Source organism: Ambystoma mexicanum, chromosome 1q (genome assembly GCF_040938575.1).
Source record: "Ambystoma mexicanum isolate Mex_15411 chromosome 1q, UKY_AmexF1_1, whole genome shotgun sequence".
NCBI lineage: Eukaryota > Metazoa > Chordata > Amphibia > Caudata > Ambystomatidae > Ambystoma > Ambystoma mexicanum.
The window spans coordinates 1,166,529,417-1,166,555,559 of record NC_090922.1 but is presented as its reverse complement, the minus strand read 5'-3'; positions in this window follow the sequence as shown (position 1 = coordinate 1,166,555,559).

Sequence of the window (26,143 nt, the reverse complement as noted above, 5' to 3'; positions counted from 1 at the left end):
AAGCACACAATGCAGAAGTCTAAATATGTGGCACAGGCATGATGCGCAGCCCCATGTAAAGGGTGGCATCAACAAACAATGCAGAGCGTCAAAGTATGTGACATAGACATGATGCGCAGTCCCATCTTGAAAGGGCGGCATCAGCATACAATGCAAACAGTCAAGCTATGTGGCATAGGCATGATGCGATGCACAGCCCCGTCTTGAAGGGCGGCATCAGCATCCAATGCATGAGGTCAAGATGTGTGGCACAGACATGATGCGCAGCCCAGTCTTGAAAGACGGCATTAGCATGCAAATCAGAAAGTCAAAATATGTTGCACAGACATGATGCACAGCCCCATCTTGAATGGAGGCATCAACGTACAATGCAGAAAGTGAAAATATGTGGCACAGACATGATGTGCAGCCCCATCTTAATGGGTGACATCAGTATATAATGCACAGTCAAAATATGTGGCACAGACATGATGCGCATCCCCATCTTAAAGGGTGGCATCAGCATACAATGCAGAGTCAAAATATGTGGCACAGACATGATACGCAGCCGCATCTTACAGGGTGGCATCAGCATTCAATGCAGAGTCAATATATATGTCATAGACATGATGCGCAGCCCCATCTTAAAGGGTGGCATCAGCATACAATGCAGGAGTTCAAAATATGTGGCACAGACATGATGCGCAGCCTCATCTAGAAGGGCGGCATCAACATCAGGTATCTAAGGTTCAGTTTTAATTATATTATAGCGGGTGAGGGGGTCGATGGGGGGAAGGGGATTCATTCATTCACAGGCGACCAGCGGGGTGGGGGGATCACTGACACACAGGTGACTGCGGGATGGGGGATTCACTCACACACAGGCGACCAGCGGGATGGGGTGGGTGGGTTCACTACACACCGGCGACCAGCGGGATAGGGGGGTTCGCATACACACCGGCTTCACTCACACACAGGCGACCAGCGGGATGCGGAAGGGGTTAACTCACCCACAGGCGACAAGCGGGATGGGGGATCACTCACACACAGATGACCAGCGGGAAGGGGGTTTTACTCACACACGGGCACTAGTTTCCAGGGCGTGTGGTGTTGAGTGGTGGATAGGGGTAGACAGGGCCTTAGGTTTGGGCCTTTGGTGGGAGGGCGGCCAAGCCTGCCGGCTTTCCCCCAGGCTGCTATCACTAGATGCACAGCCAATCAGGGCAAGCAGCAGGAGCTGAGGCCAAAGCTCAGAGGAGCACATTCTGCGGGCGGCCATGATGGAATGGCCATGTAACACAAGCAATTACATTTCAAAGACAGCTGATTCTGGTGATGCACAGAAAAATACATTATTGTGATTGGCAGCAAAGCGATGTGGCACAAAGTAAAGTGGAAGTCCAAGATGCAGATATTTTCAGACTCATGCACGAGCGCAAAAAAGTTAGTGATAAGCCTCCGGGTTTACCTTGCTTCATGATGTTACTGAAGCAGTGTCACATCTCCCGATGGAAGTGGGAGAGGGGCAGGGTCTCCTACATCCTGCAGCTTCATGGTAACTTAGAAAACAAACAATGCAAGTTTATACGAGATAAGGAAATTATGAGAAGTGACTTGTATATACCGTTGCACGTTGTTTTGACATTCTGCGACAGAAACTCCTGTGCAATCTTGCAATTCTTGTTAATACAGCTCAGACTGCTGCATCTTGTTCTGAAATTGAAACAACCAGTTGCAAACATAACAGCAATCATGTATATTGAATTTTTCGGAGGAAATTAGACTTTTGGCCATCGATGGAAGGAACAACAACAAAAAACAAAAGGAAGACGTCGACAGAGAGGTAAAGGAAAACAAGGTGGGAACAATGGTTCAAGTACCTCAGACACAGAGTCGGAGAGGTCAACACGCTCTGGAAAGAAAACAGTGATAAATTAAATAAGGAAATACAAGAAATGTCAGTAGTTAATCTTTCCTCCCATACTTTTACCCCCAAACAAATTAAAGTATTGAAATTAGATCTTAATTTCTGTCCAACAGCCCGGTACCAGAATTGACTTTGACAACTTCATGAGCAATGTACGGCTCAAAACGTTTTTTTCTATAAATCTGCCAACACCACAGTGCAGAGTGTCCCTGACTGGTCACACAGAAGTGGTGATTGAAGATATGAATATTCTATCAGATCTGGTGCATTTGGAGTCTGGCCGATTGACTCAAGAAGACACTTCTGAAATTGAGTGGAACACTTTCAATATACATACTGATTGGCCTAAGAAAAGTGAGCTCAAATTAAAATCAGGATTCAATCCCACTTTCCAACTTGGCAGCCATATGGAATCATTCCAGGACCTTCTAATATATGAATTGAAAAAAGCAAGGAAGAAGAAGTATTGGACTAAGCAGAATTTGTCCACACATGAAAGAGAAACGTTAATGGAACTCAAAATTCTCTCTGATTGTAAAATCAAACCTTCCGACAAGGGCACTAACATTGTTATACAAAATCGACATGACTACATCTTAGAGGACAAGAGACAGCTTACAGATACAGAGTGCTAACGTAAACTTGAGGGAGATCCTTCAGACAATATGAACTGCAAACCTACAGATTTTCTCAAGGAATGGAAGAGTCAGGGTATCCTGGATGAAGAAGAATGTAGATTTTTACAACCCAAATTTCCCATCATGCCAACCATCTACGTCTTGCCGAAGTTACACAAGAGTATGAAGAAACCTCCGGCAGACCTATTGTTACCCTTAGTGGAGCCCTTCTTGAAAATATCTCTAAATATGCAGATGAAACGTTATTTTCTTTTGTAACCTGGTTGCCTTCATATTTAAGAGATGCCAAGGATTTCCATAATAAAATCAATGGCATATCCAGGGACGTCATTTTACCAAAATGCCAGGGGTAGCGGAAGTGACATCACAGTACGTTATGTCATTTGACCCCACCCCATAGTGACATCATGGGATGTGAAGGCACACACACCTTTAATGAGTCTAGCAATTATTGTATAGAATTCCAGAAAGACAAATTATTTACTATTCCTATTCTTTCTTATTTAGGGTCAATGTTACATTTGAGGAACCCCCTGATTTTTTAAGAGGCCTGGAGAAGAAAGCCTGTCACTCCAGAAACAGAGAGCCACAGCCCAGGAACTTCCGTTTGTAAAAAAAAAAAGAAAAAAAACAACCTCTTTTCTTTCTTTTTTGGGGTAGCAAAGAAGACCACAGTGGTAGCAAGGGAGACCACAGGAGTCGCAATTGTGACCCCTTGGCACCCCCAAATGACATCCCTGGACTTTCCATGGAACTCCTCATTTTTGTTGGCCACGTTAGATGTTGTATCTTTATTCACCTCCATAAAACATTCAGATAGTTTGCGAACGTGGGAATTATTCCTCAATATTAGATCAGTGAATTTCCTGAAACATGGCAAAATAAAATATTTCTAAGCAGTCAGAAGCAATCAAGATGCGCATTTGTTGAGGCCTGAAACTCCCACTTGGACAATACCATAAGCCATAAAGACTGGAAGATTCTATGGGTGGGATATACACAAATCCTTGGGCTGAATATCTAATAGAGAACGCCACTATAAGACAATGCATAATTGGTATAGAACACCTGCAAACCTACACCACATTGATGGGAATCAATCTAAGATGTGCGGGTGAGGGTGGCCAAAAGGGGGACGATATTCACACATGGTATTCATGCACCATGACAAAAGTGTTTTGGAAAGAAATCCTTGCTTCCTCTACAAATATTCTTGACTACCCAAATGAAAGTGCCACACAATATGCCATTTGTGGTCTAAGAGACTCATTCCTGATGTGTATATCTAAGTATAATAGGTTCTTATTACAACAATTACTATTAACTGCTAAGCTTTTGATCGCCTATGGAGAAGAGGGCGCCAACCAACAATTTGCTAACTGTCTTTCCAGGCTTTTATGTGTAAGTGACTTCAATTCAGCACTCCAACTAAGTCAATGCCTAGTCTGGGATGCCCAATGGAAGCCCTAATTTATATATTTTTATGACAAGTTCATAAATCTGGATGCTGCGCCCTTATATAACGCCCCTCTCTTTGAATCCTCCCCTGACCTCACTGAGCCAAGAAGTAGGTTTGTTTTGCAAATTAAAAGATTTATTTGAAAAATTAAACAATATATACATATATATATCACACTTTGATGAATAAATGAATATTTGATAGCACTCTTATGAATATGACAGTGATCAACAATGGGTAATATTACACTAGCACACTTCTTTAATTACTTAGGAGTTGGTATAGAAAGGATAAGGTAGCAGAGAATACTTTATATGATTTCAAGGAAAAGAAATGATGGGAAAGAATGCAGCACAGAAATAAACTGATATGGTTTCAACAATAGATAAGATGATCACTTTTTACTTTATGACAACTCACTGCCCCCCTATGCAATATGAAGAGATGAAATGAGGGCACACAGGTTTTCAGGAATACAATCAAAAGCAGTTCAGTTCCCCCCTAGAAAGCTTAGAGCAACCAGTATGCTTTTAATTTCCTATAGGAGAATCAGGGTAGGTGACAGATAATTTGAATCAGCTCAGGTCAACACTAGCAATGATTCAGGAATGATTATCAGGGTGAAGACGACTTTCAGCAGTACAAAGAAAGAAGCAGCTATTTTTACAAGTGGTGAAATTGAGCCAGTTTGCAATTCGTGGCACTTTTTCTGAGTGCATCGATTGCGATTACGGAAAAACTATCAGTTAGGTTCCTTGGAAAGCTTAGGTTCTTAGCTTTAATATGAAAGTTAAATCTCACTTCTAGGACATACGGTTCAAAGGATACAGACATTTTTGTGGAGGTAGATTTTCAGAATGAAGTCAAGATTCAGAATGACAAATTACACTTTCACAGCTTTGGAATCACAGAATGGACACACGATTTCTTATGCAGTTCTGGCTATTTGGAAATGGTTTGAATTAGATTATTTTAAACTAAGAGATTGGTTCTGCACAGTTCTGGCTGGATACTCACACTATAAATTTGAAATAGGCCGTCAAGATCTGGTCAACAGGTTTTAGACTGCACTTCTGGCGGGTGGTTCTGAAGTCCCAGCTATCTGGTCAGCTCTGCTCTGCTGGTCTGGATCTCTGGTTCTGGCAAAAGTTCTTGGCACTGCACAGCGGTCTGGTCTGGTCTTCTATCGGCGCTACACAGCGGTCTGGTCTGGGTCTGATGGGTTCTGGATACAGCTCTGCTTTCTGGGTCTGGTTCTGGCACAGAGTTCTAGCCAGAAGCAAAACAGCTCGCCCGGCTGTTGAGAATCAGGTTGCAAATGAATTTTGAGGCCAGCTGAAAAGGATTCAGTTTGTGGTTCAGGCCCCTCTACTTTAAGTTCTGGAGTCTGGATTCTAAGTTCTGGTCTCTGGATATTGCCTGGATTTGAAGTCGTCCATCAAAGTGCTTCGCAAGAAATCAGTTTGAAGTGGAAAGTGAATGTCCCTATCCGGGTCTCAGTGGCTCATTTTATGTCTTTTGCAAAATGGGTGGGAAGGCTAACTTTCTATGCCCAACCCTCTGAGGATCCTGATAGGTTAGATGATTTTCTGTCGCCTGACTGGAGAACTGAGCTGTGAGTCAGAGTGATGCTACCATTTTACAATCTATTGAAGAAACGCCCCTTTGCTTTTACTTAGAAAATGATTTTTTCATAACCAACAGGTTTCCCAGATACACACGTGGTTCATAATACATGTACACATCACAGATGAATTTAAGACAGTTCTCTTTTCAAGCCCCATGTTCCTGCAAGCTTGGGTTCAGAAACGACAACAGTTTGCGCTTTTAGTGGGTTTTGCCAAGGTAGGTTCGGCATCAAATTTTACACAGACCTGCACCCCCTCCCTGAGCATATTACTATAAGTTATCATGTTTCTAGCATAAACCCAGTGTCTACAATATGAATAAATCGCGGGGTTTGGTCTCAGAACATCACACAGAGTTGAGCTTAGTCTCAAATTGTGGGCACATTTTTCATATTAAGAATCTCCAAATTGTACATTTTTGTCAGCATGATACAATATTTTATAAGCAATTTAATAAAACATACATTTTCCTTCCCTGCAGCACACCCATTTGGTTGTCCCCGCCCCCGGGAACTTGGTGAGTCAGAGAGATCAGACGTCTTCCTGCCAGAGCAACTGTTTACAATTACACCTCAAATCAGCATACCCTATTCAGTTGAAAGAAGCTATTGTCTCTTTTCTTCCAGGCTGCAGGGAAATTCTCCTCCCCTCCTAATTTACATGTCAAGGCGATATCCTGTGCTTTTGGTGGTAAGAGCAGGTGTGAAGGCTTCCCATGGACAGAGGCCTCTTGAACATTTAATTAAATCAGACTGCCTTCTGGTATGGGGCCAGAGAAGAGTAGGTGTTAAGAATTCTCATTGACCAGCAAGCCTTTGAAGTCTCAGCTAACTTAAGATGCTGTTTAGCTTCTGAAATACAGGTCTCTGTCAGAGTTTAGCTCACCAGCGCCGGTCAGTGGCAAACACCGGTACTGCACCCATTTTTGGCAGCTGTCTTGAATTAATACATTTCAAAAAGCGGATTTTACTTGATAGCATATGATCCTTGCTAACATTGTATTGATGTGGATTCTGCAGTAGAGTAATGTAGGACACCCAACCAGAAGTTGGATTTTTTGTTTGGTGGTTTCGTGCCCATGATTTTAGCAATTTTTGACATCAATTAAAACAGATTTTGAACAGCACCATATTCCTTTGCACTGGTTTTGCTCTGTGTGCAGCCAAAGGATAGGGTCTGGCAATGGTCTCTTGTATTAACTATCTTGCAAAGTTTGAAATAGGCATTTTGAGCTTGCATTCAGAGAAACAATGGTGATTTCAAAGCACTTTTTGAGCTAACAGGCACTGCTGTTTTTCCTTTGGCACCACGTTTCACTCATGGCGCTTCGGGCCCATCACGCTTGCACTGGTGGGTGGCAGGTCAGGCGACCATTTTCGTGTGCGCAAAACTGCACGGTTTTCCTGGATTCTGGCGCAAATGTGGGCTTTTCGGCCATCTTGGATTTTCTAAGCCCACAGCACCAAATGTTGCAGCATAATAACTCGAACATGGGTCAATACACCTGACATATGCACGCTGGCCTTAGGCTTACTTTCACTGTGTACTCATATATATACCTAGATACACACCAGCCGTTGCCAGCTGGTAGCCCTATGCTGCACTCTTGATGGGACAGTATATATACCTTCCACAACATCTGTAGACCACTGCTGGTATATCTCATGGATATTGATAAGGAAAAGATGTGTTGTAAAAGGCTGAGTGCGTTGAAGCTTCATTGAGACTATGCTGCAAATTCATACCTAAGGATGCACTACATCATTTTTTTACCCAATAAACAGATACATTTGACACTTAGGGCCCATTTCATGGAAAAGAGCGTATGAATCCCACAAGTGCCACGCACTGAGATCGACAAGGTGTGAGCCTATATGCAGAAAAATGTGTGTCCTGCGTATTCATGGAATTGTCTGTGCAAAGATACTGTATACGGAAGTCGCAGCTGGAACACCCCCAACACACCCCCATGCAAAGCAAAAACAGCCATAACAGCTACCTTTGCATGCACCCCTGTGTGCGAGTACACACACCCTTCAAACAGTGCGTTGGGTCCCCTGCAAGCAGGTCTGCATCTCTGAAACCCTCCAATGGGTCCCCTGTAACTGTAACCGGCACCCTGAAGACATGCATACAGTTTCATGCAAAGAATGTATTTTCCCAGGTCAAACTGTGTGCAAACCCCCGTAAACAGTCCCTGCACCATGCTGCACTGAGTACGTGCACCCCCAAGTACGATCAGAACCCCGTCTGTGTGCATGCACCCCTAAATCTGACATGCAAACTCACCTCCACAGTTGCGATTCCTACATGCAAGTCTGTATGCCTGCTTTCGGGTGGCAGAGATTTTGAGGGAACTGTGTAAGCATTTCACAGGCTAGAGGTTGCACAGTCACATCCGTGAAAATGCTTTGTCATGCACGTTTGTGGGCGCGCTATGGACTGCCTGTGGTCCGTCCCTCGTAACGCTCACTTTCTCACTTGTTCATTCCCATTTTGTATGTCCCACCCCCTATTCTGGCCCTATGGAGGCCAGGCCCACCCTCTGCGTGGTGTCTCACGCAAGGCGCTCAGCCACTCAGAGAGCCATGCCGAGCCTGCGAGAACTCCATGCAAGTACCGGAAAAGTCCCATGCAGTCGGCTCCATGGTTTATTTTTCACTTGTTTTGTTAATTTTACGATTGACGAAGATGGCAGGAAACTCTACTTTTAGCTATATGTGGTAAATGGATCCAAAATGGTGCAGAAACCTGATATTCAATGATGGAGCATGCAACGTTTCGAAAGACCACAGAGATGTTCTATCACTAACTCAAAGTTTAATACTGGTATTCTTACATTAAAGCTGGAATTAAGTAAGGGCTTCACTCTCTGTCAAAGTTAAATATATAACTAAATTATTGAACCATGTTGGAAATTCTACTTTGTTTTACTGATCTTCATATTGCATGATTTCTATTGTTAGTTGATATTACAGGTCAATAAAAATATATACAATAAAAAAGGCAAGAGAGGTTACCTACATGGTTAAAATATTGTAACTCATTGGGGTTCTAATAGGATGACCCAAATCAGTAGGTTCAATCCATTCCCCTGGCATGATGAATTGTCTTCTTTGTTATTTTTTAGTTTCATATCAGGAAGAGGGAAACAAGTCACAATAACCCTTACCTACTCCAAGTAGAAAAGGTGAACAAAATTAACTTCAAATCAATAAGGGGATTGTTCCATCTTTTATTACTAGCTTAATGTCATACTCCATTTTGTAACAATGACAAAGATATAGGAATCAGTGTGCGTGTGCGAAGTGAATTTTAAAGGATATCAGATGAAGTTTAGGATCACAACATGGTTGAGGCTTTTTCCACACCTGTAGGCTTGTATCAGTTCAGGAGCATGCCCTTTAGGTTAGATAAAATGCACCTGCCACCTTTCAGAGTCTTGTGGACTAAGCCCTAACTGGTTTGGAGGACGTGCATGCCGTCATATTGATATGAAAGCATCAACAGGAGATGGGAGCATATCAGCCAACCCCATCAACTGTTGCAGGCCCTTCAGAGAGCACATTTTACAGTTAAAGTGGTTAAATGCCAATTGAGGTAAATCTCTGTGATTTGCATTGGGCATGCACTTAGTAGGATGACATGCAGCCTCCCCAGAGCCAACCATTACCCAGATCCAAATGTAAGCTTTTAAAGGGCTCACTAGACATTACTGGAACTTTCTGGCTGACAATAGAATCAGTGCAGACCCTTTCAATGCATACTTTGAATAAACGTCCTAATAGGGTTGTATCAGGCTTATCAATAGCAAAATGATTCTATTATGTCTTACCCCAGTGCTAGAAGCACTGGAACACAGACAGCCTTTAATTGTTCAAAATTATGCTTTTGATCTAAGAGTGGCACATTTCTGGAAAAACATGGGCCACTGTCATAAAAGAATGCTTTTAATTTTGTACCACTCTTAGATGACAACAAAAACTATAGCTGTGCAGGCATTGGTTATAGTGGACATCAAGGTATTCGCAGTAAAGCAGATTAGGCAATTTAGAGCCTAACTAATATGGACCTACCTTTAAGATTCAGACTGATCTTGAGCCTTCAACTTGCTTTATGTCCACATGGAGGGAGCATCCTGAGTTGTTCAGTTGCTCCATCAACTGGAAGGGTTGATTTCACAAAAGAAGGCAATGCAGAAACTAGTGACTAGACTGTGAATTGGCTTTCTAAAGTAATTGGCTAGTTAGAACCTAGAGGTCGTTTTGCTGTGGATTACTCGTGATGATTCCGTTCTGAGAAAGGCATATTTTAAGATGGAATGTTCCACCCTGCACTGTACATGAGACCCTTAGTAATTGTAATTGTCCATTAACTTCATTCACCTGTCTTGTTTCTGATGAAGCGCATCTTCAGGGATGCAAATACAGAGTGTGGCCCATTGACACCAAAAGGCTTTCAATGTTAGGGAATCCCAACGTGCCCCGTGCCTTGTGTGAGTCTCTTCATAAAGCTGGCTGTGTTGGCTCCACTTTTTGGTGGCAGAATTTGGTTGATTCTGCAGTACACCAACTCTGATTGATTTAAGTTGGGTCCAGCATGCTGAACCTCAGGTTTATCCCTAACAGAAACCCCAGTGTGAATTAAATATATAGTGCAATAGCTGGGCATTGTTCATATTGAAGAATTAATGAGATAATGATGATTGCATATTTGGTCACGACTGCCTGCCTTGTAGAGCGAGGGCTACAACTGACAAAGCAAGATGTTACCTGTTTGTGAATAACGTCTGGTTTTCAGCTGGAAGAAAGAAATACTAGGAGGAAGCCTGAGCATGATATGTGTGGCAACCTACCAGTGTGTGTGTGTGATAGCCAGAAATGTGAATGAATGCAACCATATGATTGGGAGCTGAGATACCCACTGAGCCCCAATTTCCTATTTAACCAACGTGTCTTCATCTTTACATAGTTAAACATAAGAATGAGTCCTGAAGAGTCTGAAAAACATCAAACTGAAGATGAAACATGAGAAGGCTCTACCAGCACCTCCACTCTTTCAAGAACTATTCGGATGGTGACGCTCTGCAGACACCAGACTTTACATTGTTACATTGTCACACCTTTACCCTGCAGTTAAGCTATCAACATTATCCTGCGTCTGGGAAAATGATGCTACCCAGAACGTGCAGGAACAGGTAGAATGACCAGACTCTGAGAATACAGAAATCAAGGCCTGCATTTTCTAACCAAGACAGAGAACTAAGATTGCAGACAATTACAGCCTGAAACCACGTGTCCCAGGATGCCTTGTGTAACGGTGTAAGTCTACGTTCCCCATTGATGCATTTGGGAGATGCACTGACAAAGCCTTGGGTATGCAGTTACAAAGTGTAGCCTATGGCAAAGACAGAACTTGCAACAGGACTGGTTTCCTAACCCCCCCTGCAACACAAAGTATGTGGTGTGTTCTAACATTGCTGTGATGTCTGCTTGCACTGTATCTGTCAGTCAAGCTGAAGGAAGCATGCAGGAAATAGTTCTAAGGAATATTGTTCATGTTTTAGAATGTGGCTTCAAGGAATATATGGGAGGATTAACTGGTATGTAGCTCACATTGTGACTTCATTACAAAAAGAATCACTTTAACATGCATGGTTATGTTAGTGTCAATGTGTACACCTTTTCTCTATTGATTTGGTTGGCTAATAAAAGCACTCTTTTTGAGGCCACACCACATGTACATCTGGAGCCTCTCCAATGCTGGGCAGATTAGCCTGACAATGATTGACTGCTGACAATGAGAGTCTATCCTTGGATGAGAAACCCTATCCTTCTGACAGTGGTGACATGTTTTTTTTTAATCCCTGTTTAGGGTTTGTTCTTTCAGGAATTTCTTTATAAGAAACATTGGCGTTCCTGTTCTGAATGTGGGATACATTTCCTGTTGTATTTTATAGACAGTGCCTTAATTGTAAAGCACTCAAACGTTCCTGTTAGATTGGTTTGACTTTCACTTCTGACATATATGTGGATACATTGATTCTCTGTGTTATGGTCGAAGGCGAGCAGGTTGATTTTGTTTACTGCATTGTTTCATGTTTTTACAACATATAGGTAGATGAGGGGTTGGTATCACTCTTATATAAGGTGGGGAGTAAGAGGAGGTGTGGAACTACCAGCAGAATACCAGGGAACTCATAATGAGCCCCATATGCCACTGTCCTTTGTATGTGGATGACAGGCATGTTATCTGAAGTCTCCTTAGCCATTGGTGCAGTCGCAGCTGGGGAATGTTTTAATTAGAGGGGCGTACATATTCCCCAAAATCTGTAAGAGTCACCAATATAATGGAGAGAAGCTGTACGGGTTGGTGACTGCGTTTGTCAATGTGTAAATTAATGTGTGCATCTGCATGAGTTAGTGTTCTGGTGGGTGCTGGGTGAATCAGTAATTCACCTGGCACCCATCCGAACACCAAACTCATGCAGATACACGCATTCATATACACATTCACACAAACAGTCACAAGAAGCTATATAGGATCATGACTGCTTGTGTGAATATGTATATGGATGCATGCATCTCTGTGGGTAAGTGTTCCGGTGAGTCCCCTGTGAATGGAACATTCACACAGCACCCGCCAGAATACTTACTTGCGCATACATTCACATTCATATTCACACAAGCAGTCACAAACCCATAATGCTTCTTTCAGTCATTCACACAGCAACCACCAGAACACTTCACTCAAGCAGATAAACTGTCACTCACACATCAAACTATTGAGATAGGACTGAAGGCATCCCCTCGCCTGGCACAGTGTCTATTGGTAGTTGCACCAGGCCATGCAGAAGCATTAAGTTAAAAAGCCCTCTCTCCTGTAAAGCGTTGCAGGAATGCAGCTGGCTGTTGGAGTGAGAGCTCTGTGGGCTTTTGGTGACAGCCCAATCCAGCCAGCCAGTGCACTATGTGACAATGGTCCACAGTTTGTGACTAAGGAGGTAGAAAGGTATATTGGACAATGTTGTATGAAACACAGGAGGACAGCGCAGTAACTCCCCAAAGTAATGGAATGGTGGAAAGTGTTAATCGCTGCCTGATGGATGTGGTGCAAATGGCGAGTCCAAGTGATGTGGACAAGAAGGAGGCGATCCATGAAAGAGTGAGTTGATTGCACCAATCTCCACACAAGGTCATGGGAATCTGGGATTGTTGGTTGCTGGGAGATGAGGCTGAGGCTTGCCATGCAAGAGCTTTTTTTGACGTATACAGTGTGGAACCTTCAGAGATGGTCAAGGTGCATGTGAGCCATCACTCAAATATGTGTACGAAGACGAGGTGTGTGTTTTTGTCATTGCTTGAGCTCATATAGCTCCCTCATTCCAAGTCCTTCCTAGAACGGTGTCAAAGGCAGAGTCCCAACCTTATAGGGTATTCTATGTCCACAAAATAACAAAAGGCTCTGCTCCCATATACAAATAAAAGTTTCCTTCCTCTTTGAGGTGCCTGATCACCACCAAACCACGGTGGTTGAACCACTGCAGCTGGTTTCAATCTCAGCTCCTGTGCTAGTGGGCTCAATCCAACCAAAACACATCCTCCAGTATAATGCAATTTCCTACACTCCAGACCTCTTGTTGCCCACACCCCTGAGCAGAATGCATTAGCCCACCCATTAGACAAAACCTGCATTAGTGTCACGTAAAGTAGGGCTGCAAGGGCTCCCCATATACAGGAACTGCCCCGTTCAGCCTCAGGTTCCTCTGTACCTGCACCCCCTATCCCACAATACATAAAGCTTCTTTTATCATAAGGATTTTTTACTGTCAATAACTTATTTTGGAAGTCCCACGTCTCAGTGCTTGTATCTTACTTTCACCAATAGAGCACACGTGCACACACAATATCTTCTTCTATGGATTTTATCCTAATTGATTTGAAAAAGAACCCGCATTGACAATGCCAACAGTTTGTGCTTTTGAGTCGGCAAAGTCATTTGTGGTTTGAGTACCTGGGCATCTAACAGCAGTGCTTGGCAAATGCCAAAGGCCTACGTACTGAGCACGAACCTGGTTACATTACAACTTTTTGATTACACCTATAGAGCATTGGCAACCGTGACATCTATTTCTCAGATGTGTACCTACAATCTGTGGGAGCTGGTGTAGGCTGGTGTAGGCCTGTTTTGGCAGCATTCTGGGATGTGCAGTGGCAGAATGGGACAGAACTTCAACTGAGCAAGCAGTGATTAAAGGACCTAATGACCCTGGGTGCCAGACTGGTGAGGCTCCATCAGGCTGAGTGGAATTTATAATTAAGGTTGCTTTTTGTATACATGTAGAATCTCTGGCCGTGAATTATTTAATTCCATGATCTGCAGCGGTTCGTTTAATGGGCTCTTCAAAGGCCATTTCACTGGGCGCGCTGCGGCGTGCAGCCTTCCCTCAGGGTAACCTATAGCTACAGATTCATCTGCAGAGACTGCGACAGTCCGCCTGTGCGAGGATTCAGGGCCCAACCTTGCACGCTCACTAGACAATTGCTGTTATTATCACACAAGGATAAGCGGCCTTAAAGTATTGACCTCAGAAGGATGAAAGACGGCGTCTGTCTGGCTGCCTGGATTCCGAATATGCGACCAAAGGTTTATCAATCTTACCCATTGGGTTTCGCACAGCACCTACCATGCACTCGGGGCACCAAAGCACTGCACAATTTTAACAATTCAAGTGGGCAGCATTTTGTGCCATCGTTTTTTGTTCTTCTGTGCCATTCCAAAATGGTTGCAGACTGCAGCCATATGCAAATCCAGCTTGGACCTATCCCAGAGCAGTGCATGCCACGTCAAATCAGCATGCAAATACATGTTACCCTACGCTTGCTGTCCTCTACCATTGTCTTTGCTGCTGTGTAACACTGACATGTTCTGCAGTTAATGGGATGGTGTGTTGGTGTGGAACTCAGGAGGCTCATTTTCAATGTGCCTACCTGGAAACCCAGACTCAGAGCCCCGTAGTTACCAGAAGCACCAGAAGGCAAAGTGATGCAGAATGGAAAGTTAAGGCTTCCTTTAACATCCCCAATATGTTGGTCCTCACAACTGTTCATTGCATTGCATTTCTGTTTAAAAAGGGCCTTGCAAAGCCAGCAGTGTTGGCAGTTTTATAGGCAATTTTGCTATGCACTGACATCATATGGACAGACATTCACACCATTTTCCAGCTGTTGCAGTCTTATGACCTTGTAGCACCGTTATGGCAATCCCTTGCAAATGCCCATCCCATGCTTACACACACGTCAAAACTGTTGGCCTTGCTGCCAATGCTTGTCCACAAGCTGGGAGGGGGAGTCGGGATCTCAAGGGTTGGGGAGGGCTCCTAAGACTTGAAGTGAAGGTGCGGCAGTAAAGGGATTTGACTAAAAAACCAGGTTTGGCCAAACATCTGGTGCCTGATTTGGGCCAAATCTAAAAGCTCTGCAAATAGTTTTTACACATAGGCGGCCAGGTAGCTCGGCAAGTCAAGTGTGTGCTGTTGTTAGATGAACCCCCACGGATCTTTCTACTTCAGAAACCGATGCCTGTGAAAAAAGAAGGAACTCTTTAATGTTCCCATTCCCTGGGTCACGGCTTGACCCCATCCAAACTACCACCTCAAAGACAGTGGGTGTCGGCTGCCCACTCCAGACTAAATCCATTACTTTTACTTTTGGACTCTTCGGTCACCAGCAAGTCACAGCACATTATCTAGATGTGTGCTTTTGTCCCTGGGAGGCACCAGGCATTACCTATATTTTTGTTTGTGTCACAGGGATGTACACCATAACAACAGAGACAAAATCAATAATTGCTCCCATCGCCAAGCAGAGCTGCATGAGATAGAAGACCAGTGTGGTGTGTGGTCTATTAGCTCAGAAACCACTATGTAACATTTGTCAATGCAGTGTTTTAATACTGCCATGGGCACCGAGTTACGATGAACTGTTACTTTCACCCAGGATGCGTATTTGCACTCTCACACCCTCTACCCCCACACTGCTGATCAGTTTGACTTGCGGGCAGGACATGAGAGAGTGCGTAAAGTTTGGACCTTGCCTTAAAACGTTACCTTGCAGGAAAGCCTACAAACCCAGCCCTCCCATGGCAACCGATTTATCTGTCACCTCATGCAGTGGGTAATAAAATATCAGTGGCAATAAACTCACCTGGTATCTAGACCTCCTCGCCTGCCCCGCTACTCATCCGGAAGCTTGCACCACTTCATCCAGCTGCTGGACGCCAAGGACTTCTTCATCAGGAAGGCCTGGGGCATCATAGTTACACAGCACCGAGCTCTGTACTCCTTTGAGAAAGAGGGGGCACTGCACGCACCACCACTGGGAACGTCGAGTTGAACACAGGTCCTTGATTTAATTATAGCCGTGATGTATATTAGCCTGCCTTAGCCAGGTGAGTAACTTATTTGGGGTAGGGGCAATGACGAGAAAAAGCTCTGATTGAGAACAGTGCCAGCCAGGGCCAGCGACACCCATGCCTTTCTGCACTCTCTTCCCTGGTGGTATACCCACGCCCGTTACCTGATGTCCCCCACTCATGACATCACACTACATCAGACACACACACTACTACTCACTTACCTTAGATTGAGTCAAGTCTCTCTCTAGTCTCCCTCAAAAATCAAACGTGGTTGCGGAGGCTGACCCAGCCTACTCAGTCTCAATCAGCATGCATTGCTGCCTGGCTGCTCCACTTCACGCTGGACAAACGCAGGCTGGCTGCGCAGCAGCACACTGCACAGGAACACGTGTAGTTTGTTCCTCGGCCTGGGCATGTTCCAAATGCGCAGGCACACAGAAGTACTTTTAGCCTGCAGTCTGCAGAACTTGTACTTTTGCACGCAGACAGCTGCAGCCTGCAGAAGTTTTTTTTACATGCTTTTTGCAACTGCAGACAGTGGCAGAGATGCAGTGCACTGTGCACAACACTTACATATTCTGGGTGGGGATAAATCCATTATAGCACCCCCACTTAAAATTGTGGGGGGATGTGTTACCCCTGTCCTCCCATGTCCTACACTCACGGTTGCCCTTCACCCTCCTCCTGCATGTTCTTGCATGAGCAGGCTCAACATTCTGAACCAACCCCCTGCCAGAGACAGACTTGTAGAGGGAGAATGAAGAAGCCTTTCCAGCTCCCCCAATCAATCCTGAATGCATGACATCACCTATGGTCTCCCTTATGCCTTTCACAGAGCTTTACATGAGTGATGGCATGGGTGTTTTCTAATCCGCCCTTCACCCATGTAAAATGCTCTGTGGGTCACAACGGACACCACCAAAATTTGATTTGCAAATTTCTTTTTTTTTTAGATAATTTGCAAATGCTAATACTAAATTTGCATCATGATGGAGCAAGTTAAAATCACTCTCTCCATAATGCTAACACATTTTTATTTTTTGTCTTCGTGTCTTTAGGGGACGCATAGGGTCCCAAAAATGAAAGTGCATACAGAATATACGGCATACATTACCAGATGGGTTTGTAACATATATCATAGCATATGTGGGTGTTGCTGAATTCAAAAGAAAACACAATCTAAGTAAGTCTATCATCACCAAAAGGCATGAAATGGTTACTACCTCCAATGTATTTGTAGGGTCAGCCACTACAAGTAATCAAGCACACGTGTGCTGTATACACTGACCCCCGCCTCATTCCACAAAATATGCCTTGAACTTCAACTCCACAGGGGCATAGCTTGGTGTACGAGTGGGGCACAAGTGACAGTCACAGTTGCGATGTGAAAACATATTTTAATTAATTGTAGACATATGAAGAGCAAAACCTCCTAAAGGTGGAGTTTTTCATCTTTAAAGTTTGTTTGGAAGTCAGCTCTGGCGTTTTCAGGTTGAAGCTTCTGGAATGTGCTCTGCAGCATTTCAGTGGCGCGTGTCTCGCTTTAGTAGACAGTAAATAAGCCGTATTGATTGGAGGGAAGTCATCTCCAGGGACTTCCTTTCAGATACACTTCTAAAGATCCCCTGGAAGAATCATGCAATCTTCAAAGAGCCTGCCAAATTATGAACTCTTTTTATTGGACTTTCTTGCATTGTGATAAAAAAAATGCAGCTAAATCTCAAAAAAGTTAAACAGCAAAAACGTTTACTTGGCACTGGGGTCATTATTAGTTTTAATTGCTATGTCAACTAATTCAGCAACATTTGGCATAAAGTAATTATTACATTATATGATTACATCAGCACGCGAATTTAAAATAGGCAATGGGAAATTAGAAACTAACAGTACACCTGTAACAATACAATGTTTAGCCACACTTCCGTAACTCATTATTATGGACGAAATCACACGATCCTTGCAATTAGCACATAGCAAAAAAAAGGGCATGTTTGAATGCAGCGTGGCTTGATCACTGTGCATTTTCTGTGCCTACGAGTTTGCTCAGCAACGTGAACTCTGCGGCAATAGGCGCACACACACAGTGGGCCTCATTATAAGTATGGCGGTACAGTAACTACGCCACCGGTAGTGCTACCAGCGCCGTTGCTACCGTACCGCCATACTACGAGTTGTACTTGCGGGTCTTGCTCTGCCGCAAGATGGGACCTGGCTGGCAATGCGGCACCCGCGAGCACAACTCGTGGATGCACCGGCACCATCATGAACGGTGCCGGTGCATCCGAGCTTCCCATTCCCATTCAGCCCTTTGGGGCCAAATATTGACGGGGAGTCTCTTATTACTGGTAATTGCGAATGGACAATTACCGGGTCTGCCAAACTCGGCATGACCCGGTAATTGCCCATTCGCGGGTGCTGGACCTGGGTACGAGTTTGGGGGTAGCCTTGCCGGTTTTACCGGCAAGGCTACGAAACCAGCAAAGCTACCTCCAACCTCGTAATGAGGCCCAGTGTGCATGACACCACTGAAAACAGCTGGGGCAGTCATGCAGAATCTTTACACCAGTGCAAGTGCAGTTAGCGCTAAGGCGAATATAGTCCCACTTCAGAAATTGCTTCATTATATCAGCTACTGACAAATGGGGGTTTGTTTGTTTATTTGGTATGGTGCGCAAAACCCAGAGGTAACGTGGCGCAACAGAGGGCATGGAGATAAGGTTACATAAAAACTTAGTTGCAGGATAGGCACAACAATGTACATATTTACATACAGTAATTACAATTCCGAGAGGTCAGTTGAATGGATAAAGATATATACAATTCAGACAGAACACTTAGAACGCTTCGGTCTGTGGGTATGATCAGTCGTGGGGATCATTGGAGCGTAACCAGGTTAGGAGATTGCGCCTGAAGCTGCGGTAGGATTGGTCAGCTCTAGTGTTGAGTGGGTGGGCGTTCCAATGTAGGGCTGCCATGACAGGGAAGCTACTGCCGCCTGTTTTCTTTTGTCTGAATGTGGGGACCTGGAGTTGGAAGGAGTTAATCGTTCTGATGGGGTGGGTGGAGGTCTTTTTTATGATTCTGGCAGTGAGGTAGGAGGGGGCTGCATTGTTTAAGCATTTGAAGGTAAGTGATGCTGTTTTGAGAGTAATACGGTCGCAGATTTTGAGCCATTTGTGTTCTCTTCTTATGTTGGATATGTGTTCTTTGGAAGGTAGGTTGAGGGCTGTTCTGAGAGCATTATTTTGAAGTGTTTGGAGTTTGTTGATTATGTATTTGTTGGCTCCTAAGAACATGACGTTACAATAATCAAGTTTGGAGAGTATTAGGGCGTTGGCTATGATGATGCAACTGGCTTGGGAGAGGAATGCTCTACAAGCTCTGATTAGCTTGCAGGTGTAAGCGGTGGAGGAAGCTAGTGAATTGACTTGTTTATTTAGTGATAAGGCTGAGTCTAGGTGAAAGCCTAGGGTTTTCACTGTTTTGGCGGTTGGAATGATGTTCCCGTCGATGTTGAACGCTTTGTAGCTAGGGCATAGTTTTTTAGGTTAGCGTTGGAGCCGAGGAGCAGGATTTCGGTTTTCTCATCGTTCAGGCAGAGGCCGTGTGTGGCCATCCATGCCTGAATGATGAGATATATTTTGTTTACCAAGGCCACGTCCGAGTCATAGTTGCCCGAAAGGGGTATGAGGATCTGGGTGTCGTCAGCATAGTTAGTGTATGAGACACCCAGTCTGTCCAACTTGTCGAATAGGGCTTGGTAAAGATGTTGTAGAGAGTGGGGGAGACACAGGATCCCTAGGGCACACCGCAAGTTATGCTGATGGGGTCTGCTGAGGCTATTGAGGAGAAGACTCTCATAGTGCGGTTGTCTAGGAATGATTGTATCCAGTTTATGGCCTCATTCGAGAAATGGGCTGCTGAGGCCAGGTGTTTGCACAAGACTGTGTGATCCACCAGGTCGAAGACTGCCGACAGGTCGAGGAGGAGTAACATGGTGGTTTTTCCTTTGTCATTGATTTTGTTGATCTGGGTTTTTAGGTCGATGAGAGCTGTCTCCGTGCCGTGTTGTGGTCTGAAGCCTGATTGGTGTGTGCCTAGGAGTTTGTGGGTTTCTAGGTATTGCTGGAATTGTAGGTAAGCTACTCTGTTTATTATCTTTAATAGGAACGGCACTGTGGTGATGGACCTGTAGTTGGTGGGAATAGCAGGGTCTAGAGTTTGCTTCTTGAGCAGAGGCAGGACCCAAGATTCTTTGAGATTGTTAGGAATGGTGTTAGAGGAGAAGGATGCGTTGATCAGTTTGGTTATAAAGGGGGCTAGGTCCCTGGCAGCGTACTTAATTATTTGGGGTGGGCAGTTGTCGCCTTTGCAATTTGATGGTTTAAGTGAGGCTGTGACCCTTTCAGTTTCTAGGATAGATATTTTGGTGAACCTGAACGGATTTTGGTTAGATGGATTGGATGTTTTAGCGTGGTGACTGGGTGAGGATGTGGTTGGGCTTAAGGAATCTTTTTTTGTTTGATTTTGGATTGGAGCGTTTTGATTTTGTTAGAGAGAGTGTTTTGTACACTGGTGCACCATTGCTTGTCCTTGGTTATATTGTCAGGCGGGGGTATGGGGGATTCTAGTTCCCTTAGTATAGAAAATAGCTCTCTTGTGTTGGAGTTGGAATTTCCTATTCTTTCGTTGAATATGTTCTTTTTGGTGAGAAGGATTTCTTTCTTGTACTTATTGGCGAAGAGTTTAAGTTGTAGTTTGTTCTCTTCTGTGGGAGTATTGCGCCATTGGGATTCTAATTTTCTTTTGCGCATTCTTAGTTCTTTCAGGTGGGGGGTGAACCAGTTGTTGAGGTGGGCTTGTTGTTTGCTTTTTTGTATTTTTAGTGGGGCAATGATGTCAAGTCCGTTTTTCATAGCATGGTTGTAGCTTTGTACAAGGCATTCTGGATTTAGATTGTCAGGGAGGGCATTATGTGTTTTTTTGCTCTGGTAGGTAGGGGTGGTGCCATGGCCTTTTCTTTATTGACTTCTTTATTAAGTGATAATGTGAAGTCAATGAGGTAGTGGTCTGTCCAGTGTTGAGGGGTGGTTTTGACAATGGTGGTATCGCAGTTCAAAGTGGCGATCCAGTCCAGGGTCCTACCTTTATTGTGGGTGGGGGTGAGTACCTTTTGGAGTAGGCCATGTTCGGCTAACATGGTGGCTATGGCTTGTGCTGACTTGTCGGCAGGGTCGTTCAGGCCAATATTTAGGTCGCCAAGTAAGAGTAGTTGAGAGGTGTCTTTTGTGTTGTTGGCTATGATGCTAGATAGGTCTGCTTCGAATGAGCCAATAGGGCCAGGGGGCCTATATATGAAGTGGATGGTTAAGGTGCGGCAATTGGAGATGGGTAGTTTTGCTGTGAGGAGTTTGCAGGATTTGAGGGGGGCTTGGTTGAGGAGTCTTAGCTCTAGGTTAGTCTTTGCTATGATGGCCAGACCACCCCCTCTGTTGTTGGGTCTATCCAGTCTGATTATTTGGTAATTTTCGGGGATGGCTATTGAGAGGGCTGGGCCTGCGGCTTCATGCAGCCATGTTTCTGTGATTGCTAGTAGGTCGAGGTTGTTAGTGGATAGGGTGTCTGATGTTTCGGTGGCGTGGGCTACTAAGGATCTGGCGTTGATCAGAGCTCCGGTGAGGGTGGTTGTGTTGGGTGAGTCCTGGTTGGTTATAGGGATGAGTTTGAGTTGGATGGAGTTGTTGCACGGCGTAGTTGAGTGAGGACATGCTTTGGGGTGCTGTAAGGTGGATTTGAAGGGTGGATTAAGATGTTTATTATGGTAGATAGGCTCATAAAGATGGGGTAGTCTTGCTCGGAGTCTGAGATTTCTTTCTGTGGGAGAGCAAGGTGCATTTTCTACTGTGGGCATGTTTTGTTGTTGGTTGGTTGTTGAGACCAGTACGCTGCCCTTATGTGTGCAAAAAGTTATTTACGAACATGCAGCCTCATTACGATTTAGGTGGTAAGTGGTAAAATTGGTGTTAAATGAGTTACCGCCAATTTTACCAATATGCCAAATTATGAGTTTTGGTTTTGAGTGGAGGATTTACCAGCAAACAATCTTCCCACTCAACACAAAAAAATGACTGCAGCGGTATCCACTGTGGTAAAAAGTGGTAAAAAGACCCATTGGACCCACGATAAATGGAATTACACCGCCACCACCACTTGTAATCAGGTGTAAATTCTGCCTGACCAAGTGGTGCTAACGGTAATTCCGCAGGCTATTTTATGGAGGATTTACCTCCAAAATTCTGCCTAACTCGTAATGAAGCACATGGAGTTGCAACTGCCAGCAAAATAGCATACAACCATAAAATGCTATAGACAAGTGAAAACAATGAAAGTAAATCCGTGTGCAGGCACTCCAAGCAGAAATAAATTATACATACGTTCAGGGTTGTTGCTAGGTCTGGAAAAGATCAGGGGCTAAGCTAATGTCGGGTCTGGCGGGATTCGGGGCTAGCTATAGCCTTTTGGCTGTAGTCCCTGAGCTTCTATCCGGGGCTGCAACCAAAAGACTTGGGGCTATTGCCCACAGCCCCCCCCTAGCAATGCCTCTGCATACGTAATTTTGGAGTTTGTTTATTACATTCATAAACTACTATCACATACTCCTTTTTACTCAATTACTCATGCGGTTGTTAGCTGGTGACATCCTATGTACCAATTATTACAATGGAGCATTTTGTACTTATAGTGTGTTGTTTGTAAGTTATGCTGCAGGTCTTTGCCATTTGTATTTCCAACAATTTAACCCTTTCCTGAGCTTTTTCAAGGCAGGTGGCATCCTAGTGTATTGGTCAAATATTCAAAGCTTAGATCAGCAAATATTTATATCAGCCAGTTATATTAAGTAACCCTTTGTACTAATACTAGTAGTACATATAAGGCAGTAAATCCACAGAGAGAGAAATGTAGATACATGAAGGTGGTCAAGAAGCAAAAATGATGATGACTAGGTCATGCAGATGACAATACATGCAAAAATAATAACAACAAATTGAGAACGATAAAAAGAGAGAAGAACAGATTTAGTTAATGTTCTTCTTAAATTCTTGGGTAGAGTTAACTTAATATTATGATAAATGTCATTCATCCCATTTGTTATTAATTAGCAATATACAATAAGGTTGACTGTACATGCGTCATCCTAGTTCAGTAACTAGTTTACATGAGTGGCCATGCAGATATGGTCAATTTGCCATTATAGATTAATACATAGTTCCCACATGTGTCCATGTCTGAAGTGTCATCATAAATTGTTACATATATCTCATTAGGCATGCTATGGTGATAATATATATGTGGATCTAGTTTCATTGTGTGAAAAGTAAATCATCAGTAAAGGTATCCACTTACTAGTTGCTCTGTTTGCCTTGTGCGCTATAATATCTGGAAATAGGCAAAGAGGGGGAAAAAAACTATAAGCGTAAATAGTAAAACATTACGGAATCAATTTCTAACATCATAGGCAAGTATCAAATAGCATTATGATAAATGTGGTAACACTTACTATAGGAGTGGGCTGGTCCCCATGCATTGCATGAAGTGACATATTGAGTGTTATGCTTAATGGGCTTGTAGCATTCCGTTAGTTAAAGGTGTGGTTGCACCTAATAGCTAATTCTCCTCACAAGTTAAATTAGAAATCAAGAAGTAGTTTGGGCTGGTGACCTTACTAGCGTCTATATGCCAGATCACAGTTAATGCATTCTCTATGAAAAATATATAAAAATAAAAATTAAATTGCTGTGTCTCAAGTCTAATCACCCTCATAGTAGCAGGTTGGTACTTTTATAATGTCTAATGTCATCTTACTTACTATTTCTGGAATTAATCAACAACAGTCCGGCAGGTGTGTCAAAAGCCATTTTAATTTTGCCGCGCTAATTATATGTGCCATGATGTCATCACGTTAGTCTGTATGACTTCATTGCGTTACTGATAATGTAAATAAACCGACATGGTTGACGCAATTCGCCTCAGTAATGGTTAGCCTCCTATTTACTGTACAAATTAAATGTTGCCTTAATCAAAATGTAAATACACTTATGTGTGCACCTTAAACATCCCCTTAAGTACTGCACATTGCAAACAAACATACTGTGACACTTAACGTCAAATAAATGTAGTAATGTTTTTTAATCCTGTATGGATTTTTTTTCCCAATGACCCAATGATTATGTAAACAGAAATATCAACTGTGCCCAACACACAGTAATGTTGTTTCAAATATAGTACTTAGAATGTACTTATTATGAGGGTCTAAAAAGTATATGAATATGTGAGATTGTATGCAATGAGACATTGTAAACTACCCTACCTAACATATTGTACTCTGTTTTATTCACAGAAAAAGAAGGAAAGATGTCTCCTTCATTACCATGTACAGCAAACTCAACCTGTACCCCCAATGGTACAGCAATCATAAGTGCACTTCAATTATATTGTGTCACCATGATACAAATACTGTCCACACACAATGTATAATTACTATACACATATTATTATAATGGTTGTATCCAATGGTGGGATTCCATTTCTGTAGACATATTATTATAATGGTTCAGTCATCAAAAATTCCACGCTGTCTGCCCAAGCCCTCTTTCAGTCACCAAATGATCCCAAATGTGTGTCTCAAGCTGCCCAGCCAAGACTCTGCCAATGGACTACTGCACGTACGCTCTTCTTCCACCTAAATAAAGAGCCCCATATCACCCTTACCAGCCCCTCTTTCCAACACTGATTGACCCAAATAAATGTTCCATACTTTTTCCTGCTGCGCCATCTGCAGTCAGTGTGGCTGTCTGCGGATCCAACATGTCGGGCATTTCGGAAAATATGATGCACCTCTTGCTTTTCACCATCCGATCAGTGGACGCGTCTGATATCCGCGGACATCACGTCACGCCCTAGACCAATCAAGGCCCTGTCTGCGGAGCAAACAGGGTAGTGAGTCTGCGGACCAAATGCAGATATCACATTACCTGCTTTTGGCACGTTTTAAAGAAAACTACTGGACAAATGTACACCAAATTTACAAAAGCTTGCATTCAGGACCCAGCCAGCGCTCCTGCTGCAAATTTGGTGAAAATCCATCCAGCGGTTTGGGCTGTAGATGCTGTAGATGTGAGCAACATTTTATTTCTGTTGCGTCTATGAAAAAAACAGAAATTTTGGGAGCTCCTACAACTTTGCCCCCCTTGACAAAACCTTACCAAACTTGCCAGACCATGGCCCTCAGGACTCCGGTGGAAAACCATGGTGCTATTAGCACCATGGTCGATGCCGGAGTCCACCATGGCAGAATGTGGAATTACCACCCCATTCCAAGGTTGGCGGGGCTGTAATTCCCCATGCCACCATGGCCCTTCCCCATTCCCATTCTTGCCCCATAGGGCATAATGGGAATGGGGAAGGCGGTAAGTATGGTACCGCAAATTGCGGTACCGTACTTACCGCAAGAGTCCCTTTGCGGGCCCCTACTCTAACGGCTGGTCTAGACCAGCCGTTAAGGTCGGGTCCCACAAAGGGACCTCGTAAACAGGCTTTAAGGGTTTAACGGCGCCGACACCGTTTACGGCGCCGTTAACCCCTTTACGCCAGGGTCCTAATGAGGGCCCATGTCTTAGTTGATCAAGCAAGTTTTTATAACTTTTTGAACCCCATCTGTGGATCTAAGTGTCCGCAGATGTTTGCGCCATCCGGACAGCCCCTCTAAAGGGACCCACACCGTACTGCTCTTCATTGTGTTTCTGACTGTCCAGGAGTGAGCACGTGCTGCTGATTGAAATATTTCCTATTTCTGTTTTGTGCGGCTTGAGAATGGCTACCATGGCTGCTGCAGCTGCCCCATCACCACCACCAACACTATCTGGAGGACCTGGAGAGGGGGACAGGCATGGTGATACAGAGGGGGATCAAGAGGAGTAAGAGGATGAGGAAGTGGAAATCCCTCTCAACGGCTCCCAACGTGAATCATGGGTCTGGAAGCTGGTTACCACAGGTGGGTGGGGTACCTAAGGCTCATGGGGACAAGATTAGATGCACT